This window comes from Neltuma alba, unplaced genomic scaffold (assembly GCF_004799145.2).
Source record: "Neltuma alba isolate B1F8T4 unplaced genomic scaffold, ASM479914v2 tig00011394_pilon, whole genome shotgun sequence".
Lineage (NCBI taxonomy): Eukaryota > Viridiplantae > Streptophyta > Magnoliopsida > Fabales > Fabaceae > Neltuma > Neltuma alba.
The window spans coordinates 21693-46427 of NW_021636084.1; the positions used below are offsets into that span (position 1 = coordinate 21693).

The 24735-nt window shown below is 31.7% G+C and overlaps 1 pseudogene; it reads left to right on the forward strand.

Annotated features, from left to right (window-relative positions):
* Positions 1–17912: 17912 nt before the first annotated feature.
* LOC114712701 (cysteine-rich receptor-like protein kinase 10) lies at positions 17913–24409 on the forward strand (annotated as a pseudogene).
* The last annotated feature ends 326 nt before the right edge of the window (positions 24410–24735 follow it).

The window sequence follows — 24735 nt, forward strand, 5'->3', positions numbered from 1 at the left end:
GATGCAATTAATCAACACATTACTATCAAATAAGTTCAAACTCAGCATAGCATATATTCAAAGAATTATACTATGTAACAACCAAGCAAGTCAACATTAAAATTGTAAATATCATGCTATCTTTTTGTGCTTGGTTCTTGAGCTTCCACTTGCCCACTAATATAACCTATCAAACAACAAGAATAATGACATTCTAAATCAATCATACCATTCATCACATAATTCTTCCTAAAACCGTACCCTTTTAACCTTTCAATTTAGGGTTTTAGTATCATCAATCTCTCCATAACTCTCATAGGTTTTTCCTACATAATTTTTCATGTAGAATCCATATTTGAACTTAGAGTTATCAGAATCCAATCCCTCCTATCATTCTCCTCTTGGCCGAATAGGGGTAGCTTAGGGTTCAAAGTTTGATTTTCAATTTTAAGGCTTCCAAACACATGTTCTTCTCAAAATTACCTTCTAAATGCATTCGAACCATCAAAACAACAAAAATCAATCCCTAGGGTATCATTCTTCACTTGGCCAAACAGTCCCCTATACATGCACAATTTAATATCTTTCAAATAACAAGGTTTAATCACTATCCAACAATCATTTCCTATCCTTTAAACCATATAACAACTTAATATTAATCATTATCCATCAAGGTCATTCCGTGCAGCACCAACCCTTAGGGTTTTTAATTAATAAACTCCATCAAAACCAAGTTTAAAACCACCAAACCATACAGAATCAAATACTAGATAGGATAGTCAAGCTTTTACTTGACTGGTAACTTGAATCACCTTGATTTTGGCTTGTTCTTTCTCTTTTCTTTCTCTTTCTCTATAGGTAGAAACTTCTCTACCTCTGAAGCTCCATATTTGGCTGAAGAAAATTGAAAGAAATGGAGAGGAAGTGGTATTTATAATGCCTAATCCAACTTACCATGTGTTAACATTTTTAACTATTGGCAGCTTAGGTGTCCCCCCAAATTTAATGCAATTACCACCTCATAGAACACATAAACTCCCACATGTAAAAGTTCACGTGTTTTATTCAAAAATCCAATCTTCCAACTCTATCTTTTAACAAATTGTATTATTCCATCTAGGTCCTCACCCTCCATATGTGGTTCCATTCAAGTCAAAAAAATAGGGAAAAATGTGGCCCCACCAAGTTTAAGGCTATCACACTGTGTAATTTCCTGTAATTGGTTAAATTTTTCTCAAATTTTGTTAAATTCACTATCTCTAAAAATTTATTTCCTTAAACCAATATCTTCCTTTTAATGAGAAAATATTTTTTAAAATTTTCTCAGGTTTTATTTTGGCCTATAACTCCTCTAATTGAATTTTCTCTGAAATCATCCCTTTACTGATAATATTTTCAGTTTTAAATAATTTAAAGCTAACCTCTACATATCTAGAGGTTGGAAACAATTTTAAAATTCATAATAATTCTTCAAATAGTTTTTTTTAATTTTTTCATGAATTATTGAGGCCCCTATATATTTTAAATAATTCAATTTGACCAATTTTTCTTTAATTAGCCAAAATTCTAGGAAAATACAAAAAATTCTAAAATAAATTATTTTCATCTTATTTTCTTTTTTCAGGCTGCAAATACTATTTTGTACCCTTTATTCTACTTTTCATGATTTTTGGGAAATTTTTTAGAATTTCAAGTTTGCATTCCTATTCTGTTTAATATTAACCAAATATTTCCAAAATGATAGTCGGGTCCTAATCTGATCTCAGTTCAAAAGTTATGCCATCTGTCTATTAGCTACCCTACTTAACCTATGGTCTATTTTATTTTTCTCATTTTTAGGGTTAAAATTAATTGGATATGACACCATTCATCACATAATTCGTTTTAAAACCCTGCCCTTTTAACTTTTCAATTTAGGGTTTTAGTATCATCAATCTCTCCATAATTCCCATAAGTTTTTTCTATACAATTTTTCATGTAGAATCCATATTTGAACTTAGATTTAAGAAAATCCAATCCCTTCTATTACTACTCCTCTCTGCTAAATAGGGGTACCTTAGGGTTCAAAATTCTATTTTCAATTTTTAATGATTCCAAATGAATGTTCTTTACATATTCCTATACAAAATCACCTTCTAAATCTATTGGAATGATAAAAAAAAAAAAATCAAACACTAGGGTATCATTCTTCATTTGGCCGAACAGTCCCCTATCTAAACATAAATTAGTATCTTTTAAAAAACAAGGTTTAATCATTATCCAACAATCATTTCCTATCCTTTAAACCAGATAAAAACTTAATATCAATCATAATCCATCAAGGTTACTTCATGCAGCACCAATCCTTAGGGTTTTCAATTATCAAACTCTACCAAAGCCAAGTTTAAAACCATCAAACCATATAAAATCAAACACTAGATAGGATAGTCTTGCTTTTACTTTGATTAAACACTCAAATCACCTTGTTTTTGGCTTGTTCTTTCCCTTCTCTTTCTCGTCCTTTCTTGACCAAAACTTATCTACCTCCCAAGCTCTTAATGTGGCCAAAAGACAGTGAAAGGAATGGAGAGGGAGTGGTATATATAAGCCTTAATCCAACTTAACATGTGATAACATTTTTTACCATTGATTTTTATCACAAGACACTTAGCCAAATATTCCCTCTTCCTCCCCATTTAGGCACGATATAGTAACTTAGGTGTCCCCCAAATTTAATGAATATGCCACCTCATAGGACACATAATCTCCTATATGAAAAAAAAAAATCTTCATATTTTATTCCGAAAATCCAATCTTCTAGCTCTATCCTTCAAAAAATTGTATTATTCCACATAGATCCTCACCCTCCATATATGGCACCATTCAAGTTAGAAAAAAAGGGGAAAATTTTGGCCCCATTAAGCTTAAGGCTATCACACTGCGTAATTTCATGTAATTTGTTAAATTTTTCTCGAATCTTGTTAAATTCACTACCTCCAAAAATTTATTTCCTTACACCAATATCTTCTTTTTAATGAGAAAAGATTCCCAAATTTTCTCAGCTTTTATTTTGGTCTATAACTCCTCTAATTGAATTTTCTCCGAAATTAGCCCTCTACCAATAAAATTTCCAACTTTAAATAATTTAAAGCTAATCTCTACATTTCTAGAGGTTGGGAACAATTTAAAATTCATAGTAATTCTTTAAATAATTTTCCTGATTTTTTTCATGAATTATTGAGGCCCTTATATATTTTAAATAATTCACTTTGGCCAATTTTCCCTTAATTAGCTAAAATTCTAATAAAATATAGAAAATTCTAAAATAAATTATTTTCATCTTTCAGGCCTCAAATACTATTCTGTACCTTTTATTCTATTTTTCATGATTTTTGGGGAATTTTCTGGAATTTCAGGTCTACATTACCACTCTATTCAATATTGATCGAATATTTCCAAAATGACAGTTCTGTCCCGATCTAATCTCAATTCAAAAGTTGTGCCGTCTATCTGTTAGCTACCTTGCTTAACCCATGGCCTATTTTATTTTTCTCATTTCCAGGGTTAAAATTAACAGGATATGACAATTAACCACCACTTGGAGCGATTTGTTTAATTGGTTGAAACTTAAGAAAGTTAAATCAATCCTTGAACATGGGTAAAAACATGCTAGACTAGACGTTTATGCTATTAAATGGATGGATTGTTGATAGTTAGAGATATATCTATTGACCTAGCATTGTCTAAAAGGGTTTTTGTTTTTAAAGTGTAATCTTTTTAACAAAAGCAATAGATTGTGAAGTTTTATTAAGATTACAAAACTTAATTTTGACTTGAGAAAGCTTAATCAATATTTGTGAACTTTGGGCTAACTTAATTTATTATTAAAACACTAAATGAGAAGTTTCTAATCAAGTTTTATGAAGTACAATAGTGAGAAATAATCCTAGATCCTTATTTGTCTCAAAATCAAGTTTATTTTCACCTCGATTTTTAACTTTGTTTTTAAAGTACCTTAAATAAATTCATATACACATTAATTCCATTTAACCTAATTGTGAGCATAATTGTGATTTTTATAGCTTTTGAATGTGCCAAATGGTTAAAGTTAAGAAAAGATAAACCAATTTGGCCGTCTCTATACCTATGGGAGCGTAAGCTGTTACCGCGAGTGTTTGTTTGAATTGTTTGATTAGATGTGAGTAGCATGATTCTGTAGTAGATTTTATATGTTTTCCATTCTAAAAATTAGATGTCATAATGAGTCTGAATTGGTTAATAGCTAATAATGTGCTGTTATATTGTGGGAATAAGAAGATAGTATTTTCTAACCCACAAAGGCTATTAACTCGGAAATTAGCATGAACTTCATCTATATAGCACAAGCTGAGAAATATTTGCATAAAAGCTATTAGGGGTATATGATGTATTTCTCAATGCAAGCAGAAGTAGAGTTAAGAGTAGAGGATATACGAGTAGTTAATGAATTCCCTGAAGTCTTTCCTCAAGACATAAGTGGATTGCCTACTGAAAGGAAAGTGGAATTTGCAATTGATATCGTACCTGGAACAGGACTAATATCTAAAGCCCTGTATATATGGCTTCGAATGAACTGGCTGAACTGAAGAAGTACATAGAGGAGCTATTAGGAAAGGGATTCATACAACCTAGTGTGTCATCATAGGGTGTTCCAGTGTTGTTCGTAAGAAAAGAAAGACATAATGCTTAGGCTCTGTGTTGATTATAGAGAGTTGAACAAGGTGACTGTCAAGAACAAATACCCACTTCCTAGAATTGACAATTTACTAGATCAATTAGTTGGTTATTGTATATTCTCAAAGGTTGATTTGAGATCAGGATATCATCAACTTTGAGTGAAGGTGGAGGATGTGCCTAAGATTGCTTTCAAAACAAGATACTGGCATTATGAATTTCTTGTGATATCGTTTGGACTGACTAATGCACCTATTATGTTTATGGATTATATGACTCATATCTTTCAACAATATCTAAACCAGTTTGTAGTGGTCTTTATCGATGACATTTTGATATACTCGAAGACTAGAGACGAACATGAAGAGCACTTGAGGATTATGTTGGGAATACTGAGTGAAAAACAGCTATATGCAAAATTGAGCAAATATGATTTTTGGCTTATAGAAGTCAAAGTTCTAGGCCATGTTATCTCTCAGTAAGGGGTTGTGGTAGACCCTAGTAAAGTAGAAGCAGTACTAAACTAGAAGAGACGCAAAATAATTACAGAAATAAGAAATTTCCTTGGTCTAGCTGGTTATTATAGAAGGTTCATACAAAATCTTTTGCGGATCACCTTACCATTGATAAAGTTCACACGAAAGAATCAATCATTTGTGTCAAATGATAAATGTGAAAATAGCTTTCAAGAATTAACAACGAGGCTCATGACCGCACTAGTGTTGATTATCCCAGATCCTAAATAGATCTATGTGGTATACAATAATGCGAGTAAACATGGACTGGGATGTGCCTTGATGCAGAAGGGCAGAGTAGTGGCATATGCCTCTCGTCAGTTGAAACCTCATGAGGAAAATTATCCCACACATGATTTAGAGCTAGCAGCTATTGTCTTTGCTTCAAAAATTTGGCAACATTATCTAAATATGCGACCACAAAAGCCTCAAATATTTGTAAGATAAAAAAGAACTAAATATGTGGCAACAGAGATGGATGGAATTCTAAAAAGGTTATGATTTTGAAATTAAGTATCTCCCAAGAAAGGCAAATGTCATAGCTGATGCTTTAAGCCAAAAGATAGTGTGGGTGGCATCCTTGATGGTTCATGAACAAGAATTACTGGAAAAGTTTAGAGATTTGACTATGACAAATCAGATAATACTGAGTGGCCATAGTGCTATGCAAGTGGAAAATGACATAAGAGATGAAATAAAAGAGGCTCAGAAGCAAGATGAATGGGCAAAAATGATCAAAATTAAAATTGAGAAAGGTGAGACATAAGATCATGATTTCCCATATAAGAGTAAATACACTCTTCATCCAAAGATGACGACATGTATCATAGTTTAAAATCCTTATATTGGTGGCTAGGAATGAAAAATGATGTTACAAAGTATATGCCTCATATGCCAAAAAGTGAAAGTGGAACATCAAAAGCCTCCAGGGTTTTTCCAAAGTCCTGAAATTTCTGAGCGGAAATGGGATTCTATCACAATGGATCTTGTCATGGGATTGCCAAAAACAAAGAATTTTGTGTTAGATTTAAGGTTTTGATGATAACAACTTAAGTGTTTTCTGGTTTCAGTAAGTTGATTGATCACCTGATCGATCAAAGGTTAATCAATCATGCGTCAAATAAATTTATGAGTTAATTGATTAATTGATCGATCATTGTTAACACTGTTTAATGTAAAGGGTTGCAGCAAATTATTGATCAATTGATCAATAATTTAGTGTTTGATCAACTATAAAAAAAGCCACAAAATCTTGGTAAAGTATATAATAGTGTTTATTGATCACCTGATCGATCAAGCTATTATCGATATGAACACAGATAAATGGTAAAGTCCTTCCACTTACTATATGTTTTGAACAATTCGCCATTTATCAATCACTTTATTGATCAGACTTTTATCGATAACTTAATTCAAACATTACATGATAATTTACTTCTGTTTAGTTGAAAATTTGTTGTGTCAAAGTATTCTTTCAAGATCTTTAATTGATCAATTGATCGATCAATCATTTATCGATCAAATGATTGATCATCAACACCTTCACTACACATATCTCATTAAGGATTGTTTTGAGCTATTTTCAGATCATTTGTTCGATAATTCATTTATTGATAAAATGATCGATCATCAAGAACTCTGCATTCTCTTTTCATGTCACTTGATCAATCAAAACCTTTTTGTAAAAAGAACTTTCAACGACCATTTATTGATCATTTAATCGATTACTCATTAATCAATCATTTAATTGATCATCATCTATTCTGTGACTTCACTTTGAAAACTTTCTTTAAAACCTTTCTTCGATCATTTTTCCTATCAACCATTTATCGATAAGGTATTCGATCATCACACTTTAAATATATAGTTCTCTCATACTTAGCTTTATCGATAATATGATTGACCAAACCTTTTTCGATCATTTGTTCGATCATTGTATTAATTCATTTCACAACAGCTATTCATGATGATCTTCAAAATCTTTTATCTCTTTATCTTCAAGCTTTTCTCAGCCTTCCTTTCACATATAACTCTCTATTGAAAGGATACGAAGGAAAACATAACTTGAAAAAGATTATTCTTGCATAATTCATTTAGAGCTCATTGTGTTCATGTTTCATCATTTATCGATCATGTGTTCGATCGTCGTACTATCTATAATCTATTCGATAAATGCATATATTGACTAAGTCTTTTTTCTGATATTTAAATCGATAACTTGATAGATCAAACATTTATCAATCAAGACATCGATCAAGTAAGTTTAAGATTACTTTTGAAGTATCTAATGATTGATGCTGTGCTTTCCAATCTATTGTATCAATATCATGATCATCACTTACTCTGTTACCCTTAAAAATTGCCTTGAAGAAGAAGACTTACTTGTATCAAAAGATTTATGTAGATTATGAAGCTCAACAGTTTTTTAGTAGCCTTTAACATACTATTTCAGAAGCATTAATGGTGAACTACCGTTGTAACTGTCGAACACACATAAGCAATCTTCCAATGGCTAGAAGTTCTTTAGTCTAACGGATAATTAAATCTCTCTAACTATAAAAGGCGTAAAGGGCATTGCATGAAATATTGAATAAGTGAGCTACTGTCTGTTAAAAATTTACTCTTACAATCAATACTCTGTTTTGCCGAACTTCGGTGTTTAACATTTATTTACTTTGTAAGAGAGCCCAATACAATTTACATTACCCATTTTTTGAGAGTAACTCAAGAGTGTGGACTCTTGAGGGAATTATAGCCTTACGAGTAGTAAGGAGAAGTGATTGAGAGAATCAATTACTATACTGAGGCACCAAGAACCTGTCTAATCTAAGGAACATAGTGGAAATCTCAGAGGTGTTCTAAGAACTGGACGTAAGTCAAGTGGTTGAGATCGAACCAATATAAATGATAAATATTAAGTTAATTGGGAATAAAAGCTAAGAGACCTTATAGTAGCTTGTGCCTCTAAGATGGAATCATTAAAAATTGAAAATAGAATTTTAAACCCTAAGGTACCCCTATTTAGCAAAGAGGAGTAGTAATAGAAGGGATTGGATTTTCTTAAATCTAAGTTCAAATATGGATTCTACATGAAAAATTGTGTAGAAAAAACTTACGGGAATTATGGAGAGATTGATGATATTAAAACCCTAAATTGAAAGGTTAAAAGGGTAGGGTTTTAAAAAGAATTATGTGATGAATGGTGTCATATCCAATTAATTTTAACCCTGAAAATGAGAAAAATAAAATAGACCATGGGTTAAGTAGGGTAGCTAATAGACAAATGGCATAACTTTTGAACTGAGATCAGATTATGACCCCACTATCATTTTGGAAATATTTGGTTAATATTAAACAGAATAGAAACGCAAACCTGAAATTCTAAAAAATTTCCCAAAAATCATGAAAAGTAGAATAAAGGGTACAAAATAGTATTTGCAGCCTGAAAAAAGAAAATAAGATGAAAATAACTCATTTTAGAATTTTTTGTATTTTCCTAGAATTTTGGCTAATTAAAGAAAAATTGGTCAAATTAAATTATTTAAAATATATAGGGGCCTCAATAATTCATGAAAAAATTAGAAAAACTATTTGAAGAATTATTATGAATTTTAAAATTGTTTCCAACCTCTAGATATGTAGTTAGCTTTAAATTATTTAAAACTGAAAATTTTATCAGTAAAGGGATGATTTTAGAGAAAATTCAATTGGAGGAGTTATAGGCCAAAATAAAACCTGAGAAAATTTGAAAAATATTTTATCATTAAAAGGAAGATATTGGTGTAAGGAAATAAACTTTTGGAGATAGTGAATTTAACAGGATTCGAGAAAAATTTAACCAATTACAGAAATTACACAGTGTGATAGCCATAAACTTGGTGGGGCCACATTTTTCCCATTTTTTGACTTGAATGGCACCGTATATGGAGGGTGAGGACCTAGATGGAATAATACAATTTGTTAAAAATAGAGTTGGAAGATTGGATTTTTGAATAAAAGCTAAGAGACCTTATAGTAATTGGGAATAAATTCTATCTTTTGCTTGGAAGTGCTTTTGAAAAGAGCATATCCCTTGAATAGTAGCTGGTGCATACCAAATGTCTTGGTAAAGATAAACATATGGGGTGACCCATCCCTTCCTTTTGGGAAGAAAAAGTAGTAATTCCTTACATTCTTCACTAAGTTGCTCATATCCTTCATCGTATGCCTCATGGTTAAACTCAATGTTTGATTGGCTTTCTGTGAAAGAAGTGGTTGTATTTTCAGCCATTAGAACAGAAGTGACTTAGGCATAAGAACTCTCTTCACAAGCTTCCATTCTTTATAGCATTTACTTAGAAGTCCTTAGCCACTTATTATTGCCATTATTATTGGACTTATGTCACATAGAAATTGAGATGATATGGGAAAGATAGTGAAGCCACCGTAGGGGTTGCGTTTGCTCTCTTTAAATCTTATCCTTTCGGCCGTCATTTTTGTGGTTCTCTTCATTTCCGCCATCTCTGTTTCTAGTAGAATTTTATAGAGGAGAAATTAAACGCATTTTCATTCTGTGGAAAGCTTGGTGCCAAATTCCCCCAATAAATGTCTTTCTTCTCACGTATTCTCACTAATTTCTCATGAGATTTTCTTTCCTAGTATGTTTCTGCGAGAAATTTCCATGGAAAAAAAAAATCGCCTTCACAATTTTACACTAAGAAATTTTCACAATGAAGCGGCTATATTTCTTCTTGTGTGATTCCATAAGAAATAAAATTTGAATATGTATCCATTTACACCAAACTAAACCTTCCTTTATTTCGTCCTGTTTTCCTAAATTCATTATTATCCACCAAGCCAAACATATGTCATTGGGGTTTTGCACCTAAGGTTAAGTTTGGGTAGAAGCCATTTTGTTAATTAAACTGGGTTTTAGTTTAGAATTGATTATGTTGTAATGTGATTTTCGTTTAAATGATTTATAACAAAAGTGATATTGACAAAAGATATATATAATGGTTGCCAAAATTGGACTAGACTGACTAGTAACTGGCCCATGGTTCCAGATGGGGATCCATAAGAATTAGGAGAAAAGCGAGCCAGTCAATTAAAAATTAGTAATAACAAGTGCTTTTTAAACAATATTTAATAAACTAAAGAGGAAATTGCTAAATATTTTCCTAGAAATACCTGAAATTTGTTTAAGGATCAAATGCTTGAGGGATTACAATTCTTGAGCTATTTACAACCTATCTTTGACTATATGCAAATGTTTTCTGTCTTGAAAATTTTTGCACATAAGTAAAAATAGATTGTATACAGCTGAAGATTGCACCTACCAAATATGAGTTGTACACCTCCTATTTTAGAAAATGAAAGACATTTGCACATAGTTAAACATAAGTTGCATATAACTAAAGAAAAGATGCACCTATATATGACAATGAGTTGCACCTACTCAAGGACCTAAGTCCTCAAAAACTTTTCAGGAACGTTTGGGCAATTACTATTTAAATTTGGGATTTTCACCATTTTTCTCTAGCATAAAACTACGTTATTCTCTCTTTATAGTTGTTCTTTGGTTGGTTTTTATTTAGTGTTATCATATTTATTTGTAGTAGACAATAAATAGCAATCCTCCGGTCTTTAATGTAAAACCTAATTAACTAATTTGAGTGGATTAAGGATGTAAGCTAAATTAATATGATATTTTTTTTCCTAAAACACCCTAATCATCTTCCTAAATTTTCTTCCTTTCTTTCCTACTCGATTATGGTTGAGAGAATATCATTAGGGTTAATTTGAGAAAAAATTGATAAACATGTTAAATAAGTTTTATATATAAGACCAACGTCAACTCTTAAATTAATTCTTACATTAATGACCAGAGGATTATATAAGTTTGGTATATATGGGGGAGTTTGTCAACCCATATAAGCACTTAAAAAAAGTGCTTTTCAGGCAAATTGAGATAAAATTCCTCTCACATGTTTACCCATTGGTAATTTGTCAAAAGCACTTTTGGATAGGCTGTTACTAAGAAGAACATTAATTTTATAACGTTAAATTATTACATTAGTCCGAAGAACTTTTAAGATGTAATCGTTAGACAGAAAGGGGTGTTTTATGAAAAGGACTTGACGGGGTATTTCTTATCCGAAAGATAGCAACGACACAGAAAGGAGGCACTGTTTGGTCTTTAATCTTATCCTTCTGGCCTTCATTTTTGTGGTTCTGTTTGCAGAGCTTGCAAGTAGGGATCGAACCCTAATAATGGCTACTAACGAGTGGCTAGCATGCCACTGCACAACAGAGGTGCTGGCTTTGTGGTTCTGTTTCTATTAGATGCGTGTGGAAGAGAATCTATAGCCATATGATATGGCGATTATGATAGAGCACCCGTGTTGCTTTCTGTATCTTATCCTTCATGGACTTATCCTTTATGGTTGCATTTTTGCGCTACTCTTCATTTGTGTTATTCTTATCTCAGATTTCATTTCATTGCCATTAATTTATTATATCTTTTGCTAATCTATTAATTTTTAAACAACCTTGCTGTTTTATCAATGCTTATCACAGCAATGAGTACCGTCATAAGATGAAATGGAGAGTCTAAATTTAAAACTTCTAATTTACACATTTTAAGGAAAAATTCTATAAAAAAATGATAGTTGAATTTTCAAAATTCTATAAGCTACTTGAATTTGCAGAATTTCAAATAAGTCATAATGACTAGATTGAAATTTTAAAATGTTAGTGAATAAACAATGTTGCCCTCTGATTTTTTTAAGAGCCTTGAGTTACCCTTAGAGGCTAATCACCCATCAGCAACCAGTGCTAGAGCTTTGGCGGGTCGCCAATATTGGACCTCCGACAATTGGTGTCAGAGCTCTAACAGCCGGCAATTTGTTTTATTTATTCAACATTCATAATGTGATAAACAATTCTTATAATAATATTCACAACTCTATTAACGTCATTTATCACACGTTTTTCAGGTTTTTTAAGCTAAAATTTTTTCAACATTCGTAAAGTAATTAACAGCTCTTATGACAATATTTTCAACTTTATTAACGTCATTCACCATATATTTTCTAGGTTTCTAAACTGTGATTTTCTCAACATTTATAACATGGTTACCAATTTTTATAATGATATTCATAACTCCATTAACGACATTAACCTTTATATGATAGAATTTTGAATTTGGAGAAATTAGTGAATACGTAAACTTAGAGTTGTGAATATCATTGTAAAAGTTTGCAATCAAGTTACAAATGTTGAAAAATCCCAATTTAAAAACCTAGAAAATACGTGGTTAGCAGCGTTAATTGAGTTGTGAATATCGTTACAATAAGAGTTCGTAATGACATTACAAATGTTAAAAAAATTCCATGTTGAAAAACTGAAAAACACACAATAATGGTATTAATAGAGTTGTGAATATCATTATAAAAATTAATCACATTATAAATGTTAAAAAAAATCCCGACTTACAACATCCTAGTTCAATTTTACCTATATTTAAACCAGTATTTTAATAAGTAAAAATACCAAATGAAAAAAGGGGGCAGTATTTGGTCTCTTTGAAACTTGTCCTTCCGGCCTTCCTTTTTGTGGTTATTCTCTTCATTTCTGCTAGATGCGTGTGGAAGAGAAACTCAAGGCATATCATATGGGGATTATGAAAGAAAACAATTGTTGCTTTCTGTGTCCTATCCTTCATGCTTGCATTTTTGCGGTTCTCTTCATTTGTGTTATTTCATCATTGTGATAATTTTATTAAATCTTTTGCTAGTCTTTTTAATTTCTTAAATGGCCTTGCTCTTTCATTAATCCTCATTGGAATGATGAGCATGTCATCTGTGAAATAGACAACCCAAATTTAAAATTTTTAATTTACAATTTTTTAACAATAATTTTTTTTTAAAAAAGGTTTTAATTATAAAATGGTCTCTATTTTAAATTTTATATTTGTGAAAAACAAAAAATTGTTTAAAACATGGAAAAATTTATATAATCACTACTTATTATGTAATTGAGGTGGACAAATCATCCAAATCTTTGTTAAAAAACAAATTCTTCCCTTGAAAGGCCACAAGCATCACTAGGCTTCCAACAACAAGGGAACACAATTGAAGCTTGCACAACAAGGTCAAAGGAGGCTCTAGCTCAAATGGCCACTTGCAACATCTTATGTTTATACCAATTAACTTGCCTTACGGAAGCATTTGGAATCACTTTTGAAGACTACAAGTTATGAAAAATCAAGTTTGAAAATTTTCTTTTGCGGATTACTATTCATTGTAACCCAAAAATGTGACAAACTTCGAAAATTCATAACTAATTGTAGAAAAATCAAAATCGAGTGATTCCAAGTTCTATAGAAAGATATTTGGATAAAATTTTGAGAGAAAATAGTTTCTGGACTGATTACCTTAAAATTCGAGCCCAGTTTTTCTTTAAAAAGTACTGTTTATATGGTCATTTTTTCATTTTCTACTTATTTTAGCCCAACTTTGGAAGGGCATAACTTCTTGTGTGGTTATCAGATTCAGGTGAACCAACTCTCATCTTAAAGAGAAAAATCCTATCTATTTTCTCACCGAATCTCATGGCTATACTCACTCAATTGCTTAATTTGACTTTAGTCAAAGTTTAGGTCCATAATGTTGACTTTTATCCCCCTTGGAAGGATAAATTGTCTTGCTTGACCAATTACTTGCATACTAATTCTCCTACCATATAATCATGCATATTGGACAACACTAGTATGCTTTCACATATTAACACATAAGCTAGCATATATCCATAACTTATAACTTTAAAAGCATACTCTTAATTACATTCATCCAACATAAGGTTTTTCTTCATTCTTCTTCTTCTTCTTGAGGCAAACTTAACTCTCCACTATAGCTACTTCTTTTCCTTTGCTCTTGGAGGTTGAAGGCCCTAGGGTTTGTTAAGTATGGGGGTAAGATTCTTCGGGAATCTTAGTAGCACGTTGCATACATTACTATGGTTACACTTAGGTTCTGACCTTCCCGAGACCACTAAGACATGTTATGGCACCATTTTCTCACCTAAAATAAATTCACATGGCATTATATAACATGCCCAAAGAGAGAGTGATGCTCTTCCCTTGTTTTTCCATTAAAATAATTAAAATAGTTAATAATTAATAATTAATAATATTTATTTCAGAGTGATGTTGACCAAATTCTTTCTACCGGTCCATAACTCCGAGAATCTATCTCCAGGTACCAATACTATTTATTCATCACAGGGAATTCCTCTAATTTTTCTTAAGTCAAAAGTCAACCTCTAGACAGTTGACTTTGACTTTACCTGGATAGTATGTAAATAGGCTTTAAATTCTATTAAAGCCAACCTATTCGCTTTTTGAGGACGGAATTATTTTTAAAACTTGTGATAAACCCTCAAGTATTTTTCTCCATTTTCTTCCAATTATCTGAGGCCTCCCTATACTTTAAATAATTTATTTTTGAAAATATTCCAAATTAGTCAAAACCCTGGGAATTCCACAATTTCCTTCTAGGGGTATTTTTGTCATTTTTAGCCTCGTACAGGCCTCTAAACCTTATTCCCATTTTTCTAGAATTTTCCTGAAGTGTTTAGGCCTTAACCTACCATTTTCCTTTTTATGGGATTTTCAAGCATAATTTCCATTTTTGCCTTTACCAGCCCAAAACTTTACAAAATTACGATTTTACCCCTGGTTTGGGTTAACCTCAAAATTCACCTTATTGAGGCTTCCAACATAACATTTGGCCTATATTTATTTCTATTTCTCATTCTTAAACCCTAAGACTTCTTCTGAGTCTCTAATTTCCTCTTTTCTTAGTCCCAGAAAACTTTCATTTTGTGATTTAGTCCTTAGGAATCCTGTTGTCCTTCCAGGGAACCTCTGGGACCTCTGCCAAAAAAGGTCTGGTAGCCTACCCATCTCAGGCTAATTTTGGTACTTTTAGGCCTAAAATTTGGGATGTGACATAAGGTCCTAATCCATTGTGGTTTCCATCTCGATTCCTGTAAAAACTTGTCAGTTCCCCCTCAACCAACCCCAATATCTAACAAATAGACTTAAGCAGGGTGTTCTATCCTATGCCAGAACCTCTACTCTGATACTAAAAATATTATACCTTACTATCAGATCCATTTAGGATTCAATTAAAACCAGTTTAGACTACATTAGATGGTCTTGGGCTCAATTTTTTTTCACAAAAACGCTGATTTTTGGATTTTTACTGTTTATTTGGTAAAAATTTAGTTTTCTGGTCTAACTTCAAAAAAGGATAACTTAATCTAGAAAAATAAAAATAGAGTAGCTCAAAATTCTATGAAAAGCTCTTTGAATGGTCTTTCAAGGAAAAATAAACTTGTGAACCAATTCCATTTGAGAAAGTTTCAGGTTTTTGTGGAAGTCACCACTATCCTTTTGGTAAAAATTCTTTTTCCAGATTCTGGACCTTAATTTTGAAAAATCATTACAAATTGTGTAGTTGGCCATTTTTAACATGCTACCTATCAAATAGAAGCTTAGGACGTGATCGATAGTCATACCAAATTTTGTGATTTAATACGTTCGGGAACCTAGTCAAAACGTCACTCCAATTTGGTAGTGCAGTTAGGGTTACAGCACTAAACAACAGAATAATTACATAACTAAAAGCCAATGAAATTTTTATAGTTTGTTAACCTTGAATCTATAGCTTGACCTTTCAAGATTCAGCTCCTAAAATGTTAGATTTTATTTGGAAGGAATGAGATTTCAATGAAATCCCAATAGCAAAATTAACCAACTATATCATCAAAAAGCATCATTATTACACATAACCATATTAGCTGCTATTGGTGAACTAGAAATCTCATAATTTGGCAATCTCAATCATGTAAAGGCCAAAGCAATAAAGTGCAAAGAGCAGCCATATCACAATTAGCAAAGCTCATCCACATAATAGCAATTAATCATGCAATAATCAACAATGCAAAGTTAATGTTAGTAGTCAAGTTAAACTTTGCTACCTTGTTGGTACATTCAATACCTTGAAATATTTTTTAACGACGTCCAAAATCCTGAAATATTTTTTGACCTTGGTGCTAAATGCATCAAAAAATATTTTAAGGTGTGTGACACACCTAAAAAAATATTTTAGGGTGTTAAATATACAAAAAAGTACTTCACAATACTAGACGCACTTAAAAAACACTTTAAGGTATTAGATGTAATATAATATAAAATATTTCGGGGTACTAGATGCATCTAAGAAAATATTTTGGATGCCGAGTGTAACTTAACCCTTATTTTATGCTTTTTGTTATTATTATAGCTATATAATTTTTCAATTTTTTTATTTAGCATTTAATTTTAATAATTTTTTTATCATATTAGTTTAATAAATATTTATAATTACATTTACAAAAATTTATATTTATGTTAGGAATAGGTTTCGTTCCACTAGCTAATTTTTCCTCTTTGTTTGCTAAGTATTCTCCTATCAAGGCTAGTTAGAAAAGTATTAGATATTAAATGTGAGCACCCGTTTTAATGAGAATTCAAACCGTTAGTAATTTTTCTAGGCATGTTACGACTTTGAATTATTGCACTTCATCTATAAAAAAAAAACTATTGCAATACTCATTTTTGTTGAAAATCAATTTGGTTCAGTAAGTTTTATTCTATTCGGTGGAGTTGGCGTGCTATATGGATCTTATGTTTTATTGTTCTATCGACAAACAATTTTTTAGATGAGTTATTATCTAAAACTATCTACTCGATCGAACATTCTATTCAATTTTTTATCACTTTTTAAAGGACTCTGTTTGATCCATCCTCACTGCCAGCTAGCTTCTCTACAACGTGTGCACATATCTAGCCCACGTTAAACTATTTTCTACCATTCTCTTCAACTTGGCCGGACAAGAAATTATTAACCACTGTCATAATTATCTTGGTCGACAAGAAATTAGCATTGTGGAGCCATTTGGTCCATTGGGAACGAAGCACACATGCACGGCGGTTTGAAGTCAATACCTCTGGAACCATCTTATCCTTTGTTCATATTTTCTTCATCAACTATTCTTAATCTGAATCGATCAATATCGCGAGTCGACGTGCCGGTGAAGATAAGACTTGGGAGAGAAAAGAACAGCCACATACATAATGACCATCACCGCACTGATCAAAGTATCCAAACAATACTGTTTTAAGTGGACGTAATTAAACATATTTATATAATAAGAAATTATTTGACGAATTATATTATATTTATTGAGAAATTTCTAAGGCCTTATTTGGTTCCTGATTGATCTTTGTTTTATTAGATTCAAAGCATATTTGTCTGTTAATTTAAATACAGGTTAGTTCTCCTATTACCAGAATTTTTTTTTTTTAAGAATTATTACAAAACTATTAGGTAAAGAAGTACCTTTGGTCCTCTAATTTTATAATTGATTACATAATTTTAAAAGCAAAGAATCTTATCAATACTTTAATCCTAACACTGTTAGACTATACAACAATCATTGCTATATTAAACTTATATGTTAGTATATAAAAATGTTTTGTTAATACTCAAGATTTTGTTATTAGCAATTTTTCTGATTTTAATAAAGTCAAAGCCTAAAAGTTTTCTTTTGCGCGAGATATTATTATATATGACAAGACGAAAATGCTAATTCAAGACATCCCTACGAAGTTCCAAAGTTGAAATAGCTTCTGACCCAATGATGCGATCATCAAAACCCATTACTACCATTCCTGATTTCCTGATCATCAGCTTCATAGTTATAATTCTGATCAGTTTCATCGGAAATAGTACTTCTCAAGCACCAATCTACGTTGGAGACGACTGCCATAATTCAACCCCTCAAGCCCTCACTACTTCATACAAAGCAAACCTTAACCAGGTTCTCTCATGGATCTCCACAAACGCCGCCACAAGCAAAGGCTACAACCACACCGTGATCGGTAACATTGCCAACGATGCTGTCTATGGCCTATATGATTGCCGCGGTGACGCCGCCGGTTACCTCTGCCAGTTCTGTGTCTCCACTGCCACCAGGGAGGTTCCCCAACGGTGTCCCAATCGTCCCTCTGCTGTGATATGGTACTAGTCTGGCTTGTCTTTTATTATATGCTTGTTGAGATTTTTGTTCAATGCCAGACCAATATTTATGGTTATTAATTAACTTAACAATAATAATAAAAAGATGTATGGCGTATATACGATGTTTCGTTTTGAATAATATAATTATAATAATTTAAGGCACTAAATATTGACTATATAATTTAGTTGGATATATCTAAATTCAGATCAGAGAAAGAGAAATAGCTGGGAAACGAGGAGGAAAACCAGTTTGTGTGCAAGGGACAGAATCTTAATGCCAATAATGACAGAATATTTTTTTAAAAAATTCTTTCTCTGTTTCTCATAATTGAACGCAATCAGTGGCAGAGCCAATTATGGTGATTTGCCCACTCACTTGGGGGAAGTTATTAAATGTGCGTATGAGTTTTAGTACCTCCTTTACGTGTTCTAAATATATAAAAATTAGGTAACTAATTTATAAAGATTAAGAGAATTAGTCAGACTACTTATTTATAACAAATAAGTGATGATTTTTCATAATTTTTTTAAAAATTTTTTGCTTTGCAAAACCCTCTCACGGCTAATAGAATTGTTTAGGAAAAAAAATTATAAATTTGTGACACAAAGTGAATTAAGGTCTAATATTCATTATCAAAGCAAAGCCTCAATTAGTTTCTCTATTTAAGCAGGGAATATTTTATTTACATCCACACTTTTGAATCTTAAGTTTTAATATTTTATACCCCACTCTTGTGCTTTATAATTTTGCATTCTTAATTTAAAGTCTTGGCTCAACCTCACCACCACATGATAGTCATGGTTATATATTAATTATTCTTTATGTATATTACCACACTCTATAGATTACACATGTTAACAAGTTTTTATCCTGTGGTAGTCATAACGAAAAAAGGTATTTAAAGAAAATCAACTCATATTTATTATAAATAACTAACTTAACTAATTTATTTAATGAAATCTTTTGGGTTGCTTATATTTTTATATCTTGAAATGGTTTGGATCCACCAACAAGGAAAGAGTGAATTAGTTTACTTGTTTCTCCTCCTACTGGAAAGTCCTTGTTTGGGTTGTAATGCAAGGAAACTATCCTGGACTTACATATGCATCTTCAAAGCTGCTTGTTGCTGGCGTTCTATTTTTCACCTCCAGGGAATGCCTTGATTACGTCTTGGCTAGTTCTTCAATTCTTGACCTTGAGGACAAGGTCAATCTTCTAGGGGGAAATAATGTAACGATCCAACTTCATATTGAGATGGGCTTGGATTAAGATGAAGGTATTACTGGGCTGATGAATTTGGGCTTAGGGCAGGGAAAAGGTAAAGATATAAATAGACAAATAAGAGGCCTTCAATATTTCTCTCTTCTGCAGATTCTCTCCTCCTATTGGACTCTCTACTGTACCTTTCCTCTTCTCTCCCTTTCTATGATTTTTAGCTTCACATTTTCGTGATTTCTTCACTATATTGAGAGCTATGCTCTTGACTAGAGTGATTGCATACCGATAGTGAGTTGCTTTTATCAATTATATATGCTATTCATACTTTTTCCTAAGTATATTTAGATCACCACACTGAGGTAGTAACTAATTTCATTAATCTCTATAGATTAGTTATCTAGTTTTTATATTGGAGATCAAAGAGAATATATATATATATAAAACATATTAATGGAAGAATAATATTTAAAACTATATATCATTCCACAAAACACGTTAGATGATATGGGGTAGTGATAAATAACGAATCGAAACAAAAGATAGGACACGAATTTGTCTTAAAAACTCAAATTGCTAATTGCAATGAATTTATAATTTTTGTGTGTAAGTCACTGTATCTTTAAGTTACTTTGATTTGAGAATAATTTCTGTCGGACCAGGAGCATTAAAATTAAAACCTTTCTAACAAGTACGCTTCCTGATATTGGAACTTATATTCTCCTCCTTTCAGGAGTGATAATGAATTTATACATTTTAATTATTCCTCATGCAAGTGTTTTTATTTGGTTGCCAAATAGGTACGACTACTGCATCCTTCGATACTCTAACAAGAACTTCTTTGGAAAGGTGACAACAAACCCATGGTGGTACAATGGAGGAACCAAGAAGGTGTCAGATTCGACAGAGCCGAAAAAGGCGGAGACTTACTTGAGGAATATAATAGAAAAAGCCACAAACGACTTAGGTGCAAGGGGAGAGTTTGATTTGGGTGATGGAAGAAGAAGATATGCATTAGTACAGTGCACCAGAGACCTTAACGGCAGTAAGTGCAAGCAATGTTTAGAGGCTATGATGGATAAGGTTCCTCAATGTTGTGAGCAAAAGCAAGGATGGTTTGTTGGCGAGCCAAATTGTCTCATCAAGTATGATGATTACATGTTTTATCAATTATCCTCCCCAACTAATCCTAATGCCACAAGAGGTAATACATTATTATGCCCCTTTAATATTAAATATAAGAGTTAATTGATAAGTTTATTATAGTTCAAAGCTTAGGAATAATATAGCATCTCACATGTAACTTTGTACATGAAAAAATGTGCTCAACGAATCGAATACTAATTACAATACCTTGGCATAGTTTACATGTGAAAACCCTTAGCTTGCAACTCATTTTTATTTGTAGATAGTGCAGTCAATAGTGCTAACAAAGTGCCAAAAGCCATGATAATAAGTTCAAGTACATTAGTCGCTGTAGCTATACTAAGTCTGTCAATCTACTACTTCTGGCAAAGGAAGAATAGAAAAGGTAACTATTAGTGTTTCTATCTATCTTTTTAAAACTCTCAATTTTCTTGCACGCACATGTTTGTATGGGGTTTTGGACTTCTAATATGCCTCTTTCGAGTGTCTTTTATAATACTTCAACTTCCCAACTGTTTTTACTCTTTTCTTTTTATCATTATATTCTAGATAAAATAAGTGAAATTTTAATATCTTGAGGCAATGAAATGATACAATTTGATACTTTTACAATTTTTTTAAAAGAATAATGCTCTGAAATTATGTATTTCTACTTATTTTCTTAGAAAAATCATAAAAATTTATAATTGTACCATTTCATCATCATAAGATATTAAAATGTATGTCACTCATTTTATTTAGAATCTAATTATCAAAAGAAAAATGAAAATAAAATTTGAGAAGCTGAGACATTATGAAGAGCATTAGAGAACATTAGAAAGTGGCACATTAAAGACCCTAAACCCATGTGCATGTCTGTATAGTTGTACGAAATTAATAAGTATCAATCTGTTACTTGTCCTGTAGATGAAGTAACATCAGACAACACTCCTATTTTTTATGATCATTCCCAAAGTGAGAGTTCATTCAACACAGACCTGCCCTTACTCTCTTTAAGTATCATTCAACAGAGTACGAATAACTTTTCAGAAACATCTAAGTTGGGAAATGGTGGATTTGGTGCTGTCTATAAGGTATCAATATATTGCATTTGAAGTTATGAAGTTGAAAATGATAGATAATATGTCAAGTCATATAGCATTATTTACTATCTGGGTTGCCTTATTTTAGTTAGACTTGTAATTGAGTCATTATATAGTGTAAAACAAATTAGTTGACTTTCTTATTAATCTTATATTAGTATGCTAATATACTTAAAATAGCATATGCTATTTTAACATCTTAAATACCCATGGTAATTTATGTTAATTTAACTTAACATCTTGTAAAAACTTTTGATTAGGGGACAATGCCAGATGGTAGGGAAATTGCAGTGAAAAGACTTTCACAAGCTTCTAGTCAAGGTTTAGAGGAGTTCAAGAATGAAGTGATATTCATTGCAAAATTGCAACATAAAAATCTTGTTAGGCTCTTAGGTTGTTGCGTACAGAAAAATGAAAGGTTACTTGCATATGAGTACATGCCAAATTTTAGCCTTGACTGCCAACTTTTCAGTATGTTCTCTTGAACTCCACCTCTATCTCCTTTCTCTTTATGCTTCTCTATGTGGGTCAAATTTAGTGTGTCTCCATTCTTTTGTCTCTTTATATTGTTTAAAGTTAATGTTGATATTGATTGATAAGTTAATCTAATAGTAATTGATAAATTAACTGAAGCTAAATTATATAAAATCTCTCTAAACTTTGTGTCATGTGTAAATAATCTCCCTTACTTTTAAAACTTTACGATAAACTTATCAAATTTTTTACATTTACATAGAAAGTGGCTTAAAGTTTAACGAGTTTATCTGAACATAACTCAAAGTTTGGAGGGATTATATTCATACAAAAATAAATTTTTTGAGGGGTATAAAATTGATTAGTTTGAGGTTATTTGTGTAAATATAAAAAATTCACAGAGGTTTATTGTAAAATATAAAGGTCAGGAAGGCTATTTATATATGACATAAAGTTCAAACATCGTCCAAACTTTGAAATGAAGGATCTCAACAATCTAAAACTGAGGACTCTAACAAGGATAAATTCAGAAACAAATCAATATAGAATAATTTTCACAATAACATTTTTAGGTGTTAATGGGTTATGTTAGTCTTGAGTTGCATTTTATACATATTACCCATATAAAGCCGCATGTCTAAGAAATATGTGATCAATGAGGTAAGCAATGTCGCACGTTAATCATCTCTTGAGCTATTTAGTTTAAATTTGGACAGATCAAATTAATTGCATTCACATAGTTATAATATCAATGAGGAGATTTAACTAGCTAGGCTGACAGGTAAAAGTAATTTGGATGGTATAAAAGGTGGGTAACAAGTTATTGTTCAAACCATGAGTAATAGATACATGCTTTTCACATATATGCATGGTTGCTTTTTTGAAGCATACATGTTTCGTAGTATAAACTTTCATGAAAACCAAATTCGGATCATCGATCAAAAAGACTTAGCAATGCATTTTAGTTTCAAATTTTGTTGTTTTAGTAGCTACTACGCAATTAAATTTCAAGAATGCCTCTTAGAGAACAAGCAATTAATATATCTTGTTTTTTTTTCCTTCATAGGCTCATGTTAGTAAATCTTTCCTAATTCTTGCTAGATATAGAAAATAGAAAGAAACTAGATTGGAAGCAAAGGCTAAATATTATTAACGGAATTGCAAGAGGAATTTTGTATCTCCATGAAGACTCTTGACTAAAAGTAATTCATAGAGATTTAAAAGCGAGCAATATCATTTTGGATCATGAGATGACCCCTAAAATATCAGACTTCGGATTGGCAAGGACTTTTGAGGGAGCTCAAAATCAAGGAAATACAAGACGAGTAATGGGTACTTTGTAAGTATTATCTAGCTACAAGTCATTTTGATTTTTTTTCTTTTCAATTGAAAATTAGTTTTTGAAGTGTAATTAGATGTTATAGTTCGTGCTTAACTAACTGTGTTTTATCACTTGATTTCAAAACAGTGGATATATGGCTCCAGAATATGTCATGGAAGGATTATTTTCGGTGAAATCAGATGTTTTTAGCTTTGGAGTTCTTCTACTAGAAATTATACGTGGAAAAAAGAATAGTAGTTTCTATCATTCTGGTCAAAGCCTTCCTATTTATGTGAGTTTATTTTTCGGATATAATCTCATTAAGAAATGTTTAGTTTACACAAAAAAATGAGTTGCCACAATCATTTCAAATGAAAACAATTAATTAAACTCTAATCTAGTTTAGGTTTATAGCTTCTGACATGCCACCTCACAAAAGTTTCAACCAAGAACTAAGCTAATAAGTTTGTCTAGGCCATTATGTTAAAAATTATTGGGTTACATGTTAATTCATTGACATGAAAGTAACGTTGAATACATAGTTTCATAAACCTCAAATAATTCACAATTGTTTGCAGACTTGGAATCTGTGGTGTAAAGGAAAATGGTTGGAATTGATGGATCCAATGCTGAAAGAGTTTTACGTTGAAGGTGAGGTTTTGAAGTGCATACACATTGGATTGCTTTGTGCTCAGGAAGATGCAGTAGATAGACCAATTATGTCCTCTGTTGTGATGATGCTTGGAAGTGACTCAATGACCTTTCCCAAGCCAAATCGTCCTGCATTTTCAATTGGAAGAAGTGTCACAAGAGATTCAAATTCCGAGCATGCCTCTGTGAACGAGGCAACAATGTCCAACATCACACCTAGGTGACAAAATTAGCAAGCCTATAATGAACCTTTTGTATGTTAACCAATCAAAAGGGATACAATCAGCCATAAAGACCAAAATGATGAGAAACTAAAGGACAGGTTTTGGCAAATTTAGATATAATCAAATAAGCCTCTGCTTGCATTAGTTCTTTCAAGGTGTTTGGTTTAGCTTATTTTAAGTGATCTTGCATTGTACAATATAAATATATAAGAAAAATTTTGTCTCATAAAACACAAAAATAATTTTCTGAAGGCATCACAAAAATGCCGTTTCTGATCAGGAAATATTCCCAAAAACATATCTCTTAGATTTCAAAATTTCAAATC